At 37.3% G+C, this 4,422-nt stretch overlaps 1 pseudogene; it reads right to left on the bottom strand.

Moving 5' to 3' along the window:
* Positions 1-1,020: 1,020 nt before the first annotated feature.
* LOC132298000 (small nucleolar RNA R71) lies at positions 1,021-1,119 on the bottom strand (annotated as a pseudogene).
* Positions 1,120-4,422: the final 3,303 nt, after the last annotated feature.

Below are 4,422 nucleotides of genomic sequence, written 5' to 3'. Positions count from 1 at the left end.
CTAAGCAAGAGTATAAAAAGCTTAAACATAATAAAAATTGCAAAGCAAAGAAAAAAATTGAAAAATCATTTGAAGTTGCTTAAGGACCCTTTGTGAGCTTTTCTAAACTCAATCTCTAGTTAAATCGTGTGCCCGCGTGGAGGCAAGTCTTTATTTTTCTTAAATAGATCTTGACCCCGCGTGGAGGCAATTTAATTTTTCTTACATATTGTTCAAAGCATAGGAGTATGGGATCATCGTATGTGGAGGATTGTTGATTATTGATTTATTATGATGGAGGAGTGATTGTTACTTGCTTGTCACATGTTTTTGTTTTGTTTGTGCATGCATGGTCTAGGTCATTAAATCCTACTCTTATCCCACTTAATTTGAATCTTGAATCATTTGTTCGTAATTCTAAGGGAAAGGGTAAATCTAGTCATTCCATTTCATCAATGGAAGACATTAATGAGGACCATATGGAGGACTTTGGTCACATAGACCAATAAGGCATCCTCCACCCTAATGTGCATTATGACAATATTCAAGTACCATTAGGCATGCCAAGGCCTTTCCTTTCACCACAACAACAAGGCCAAGTTCTATTGGGAATGCCTTAGCCAATTTTTGCTTCACAACCTCCCATTCTTCAAGGCAATCAAGGTGCTTATGTAGCACCACCGGTTGTGAATCCTCCTCTTGCTTTGTGTGACCATTATGTGCCTAATGAATATAATGCACTCACATTCATTCAATTGCCCCCATTTAGAGCACATCACTATTAAATTAAACCACAAACTATTTAAATGCTTCCCAATTATCATGGACTTCCAAGTGAAGAACCTTACAAGCATTTGGATGAGTTTCTTGAAGTGTGTTCCACCGTGAAATACACGGACATGCCGGAAGAGGTTTTGAGATTAAAACTTTTTCCTTTCACCCTTAAAGATAAGGCAAAATATTGGTTTAACAATCTTAGGCAGAAATGCAACAAGAGTTCTTGAAGAAGTACTATCCGGTTTCAAAGACCAACGCAATGAGAACTTCAATTCGAGAATTTTCTCAAGGGGAAGGGGAATTGTTTCATGAGGCATGGGAGCGCCTTAATGATTTGCTTAGGAAGTGTCCACATCATGACATTCCTAAATGGCAATTGGTGCAATTTTTCTTTGAAAGTTTGTCGGATAATTTCAAGGGTATGGTTGATGCATCTATGGGTGGTTCTTATCTTGATAGACATGAGGATGATGTATGGTGTCTTTATGAAAGTATTAAAAATTCAATGCATCGATCCTTGTCTTCCAAAAATGGTAAAAATTTAGGTGGAAGGAAGAATGTCGGCTTGTATCAAGTTGACAATTCCAATGACATAGCCGCCGAAGTCAAGTCTTTATCTCAAAGGTTTGATCAATTTTTGATCAACCAAAATTCGGTGAATCAAGTGTCTTCCTCCCCTAATCATATTCATCATCATAATTCTAATGAATCATGCATGACTTATTCTATTATCTTACATTCTACTTCCAATTGTTCCCATGGACATGTGCAAAGTGAGAACCATAAACAAGTAAATGCCATCTTTGTTAACCAAGGGAATAATCCCTATGGCTCACATTACAATCCCGGGTGGAGGAACCATCCAAACTTCTCTTGGAAAAGCAAAGGGGAAGGCTCAAACCCTCCCTAAGGTGGTTTTCAAGGAAAATATGTTCCACCCCTAATGCAAAGCCAAGGTTCCCAAGGTTGTAGATCTTCTTTTCAATCATTACATGGAAACCAATTCTCAAACTCTCATTTTCCTAATCAATCATCTTACTCTCAAGGAAATTCTAGGAGTCCCGCTTTTAAGGAAAAAATGTTAACCGAGAGGCAAACACTCAACTGCTTTATTCCCATTCCCAATCTATTGCTAAGCTAGAAACCTAAGTTGGGCAAATAGCTAATATTTTGAATGCTACAAAAAAGGGAAGATGCCTTTAAATACCCTACCAAAGCAACAATTTGTTGTAGAGACAAATTCCTCATCGAAAAGTACCACAATTGAACATGTTAATGCGATGACAACCTTGAGAAGTGGAAGGGTAATTGACAATCAAGTTGGTGTCCAAAATGAAGTGAGTGAACCGGTGCAACCAAAAGTTGACACCCGTTCCATTTCACATTTTATTCCTTCTTCATTGCATGTGCATGATCATCTTGTTGAGAAAATTGTGAAAACATGATTTAAAAAATTCTTGTGTTGAAAATATTGTGAAACAAGATTTTGAAAAGGCTTTTAAGCCTAAAGTTCCATTTTTGGATGCCTTAAAAGGATCTATTTCTCTTGAAAAGCAAAATACCAACGTGAATGAAATAATTGAAGTGTTTAGGCAAGTGAAGATTAATCTTCCCCTCTTGGATGCAATCAAATAAATTCTGACTTATGCCAAATTTTTTAAAGATTTTTGCACCCAAAAGAGGAAGAACAAATGCCAATCACCAAAGAAAGTGGTCTTGACCGAGCAAGTAAGCTCCATTTTGCAATATAACATTCTCCCAAAGTTTAAGGACCCCGATTCACCTACTACTTCTTGCATCATTGGTGACTATGTCATTAATCGGGCTCTTTTAGATTTAGGAGCAAGTGTTAACCTTCTTCTATATTCAGTGTATGTCAAATTGGGCTTAGGAGACTTGAAACCAATATCGGTAGTTTTGCAACTTGATGACCAATTCATCAAAAAGCCCCGGGGTATTATTGAGGATGTCTTGATTAAGATTGATAAATTCTTCTTCCTAGTTGATTTCATTGTCATAGACACGGAACTAGTTCTGAATCCTAAGAGCCAAATTCCAGTTATCCTTGGCCTTCCCTTCTTGGTAACCGCAAAGGCCAACATCAATTGTAGGACGGGGATAATGAAAATATCATTTGGGCATATGAAGGTGAAGTTGAACATATTTAATCCAACCCTAAGTTCATTGGACAAGCATGAAGAAGTGTATGTTGTGGAAAAGTGTCTCGACAATGAATTTGAAAAAGTTGAGTCTTTGCTTGAAAATGGAATTTCAAAAGATTTATCTTCAAATTTGATTTCAAAGAAAGTTGTTTTGAAAACAAGTGTTGAAAGGGCATAAAAGCCCAAGAGTTGCATTGACAAAGGACCATCAATCTCCTTTGAGTCAAATCCAACAAGTTCTCTAGAGAACAATTTGTTGGGTGGGATTCAACAATGCTATTCACCCCGTCAAGGAGGGGATGCATAACAAGATTTTTGATCCGGGCTAAAAGAGCCCAACGTCTTGCCAGAGACGTTAAAGACTAGTGCATTTCGTAGGGTTTGACAACTATATTCCTCCCTCATTTCTGTTTTTACATGTTTCTGCATCGTCTAGATATGTGTTGCATTGAAAAATCCGGCTTGAGAGCCATTTTCTGCATTTTGAGTATTGCCAGGGACATTTCGATCAATCGAACTCAAGTTTGATAGATCGAAGTCCCACTTCAATCGATCAAATCCCTGTGATGAGGGCTCTTCAATTTCCATTTCGATCGATCAAGGGCAGGTTCAATCGATCGAAATCCATTTTGGATCAATCGAAGTTAAGGGTTCGATTGATCGAAGTTCTTCGATCGATCGAAAATGCGTCATTTGAAATTTTTAGAAATCCCTTTGGCCGTTCTAATTCCAGACATTCTTTTTATTTTTATTTTCTTTTTCTTTTTCCTTTTCTCCCTATTTTCTTTTTCTTTTCCTTTTATTTTTCTTTCTTTCCTATTCATCTGCTTCCTTTCTCGCCCAAACCCTAACCCTAACTCTCTATTTTCTCTCCCTGAATCAACTTCTCAATCCATCTCATTCTCCCCACTCTCAACCACATAACATCACCTAACCTCCCTCTCTTCTTCTCAAACGCCGGCGAGACCCAAGAAGCCGAAGCTTCATCGCCGTCATTTCCTCCATAGATTCTAGTGAGTTTTGGCCCAAAAGTGGCCAAAACCGGTTCTTCCAAGCTCCATCCATCTCGAATTTCATCATATCTTTAGCCTCCAGCTGATTTAAGCCAAGGAGGACCCAAATCTAGCTTCGGCGAGCATCTGCAGAATCCGGCGAGTCTCTAGCGAGACTCTGGTCACCTTCTCTGACGCCGGCGAGGTTGAAAAAACCTCCGTTTTCACTCCTAATCTCTTCCTCTACTCTCCTCTTCTCTCTAAGTTGTCGGGTAAGTTCAAAATTTTTAGATTTTCATTTTTGCATTCTTATTTTTATTTTTATTCTTGTTTCTTTCATTTAAATTTTGTATTTTATTTTTCATTGTGTACATATTCTTGTGTATATATAAAAATTGAAAGCAAAATATAAATTTTGGAAAATAACAAAATCAAATAAAAAAAGTGAAAAATGAGAAATGATAAAATAAAATAAAAATTTGTTGGCAATGATTTCTTAAAATTTTGGGAAC

This window comes from Cornus florida, unplaced genomic scaffold (genome assembly GCF_030987335.1).
Source record: "Cornus florida cultivar Cherokee Brave unplaced genomic scaffold, ASM3098733v1 CherokeeBrave_3.0.0_Hap2_Chr02, whole genome shotgun sequence".
Taxonomy (NCBI): Eukaryota; Viridiplantae; Streptophyta; class Magnoliopsida; order Cornales; family Cornaceae; genus Cornus; species Cornus florida.
This window is presented reverse-complemented; position numbering and strand designations above follow the sequence as displayed.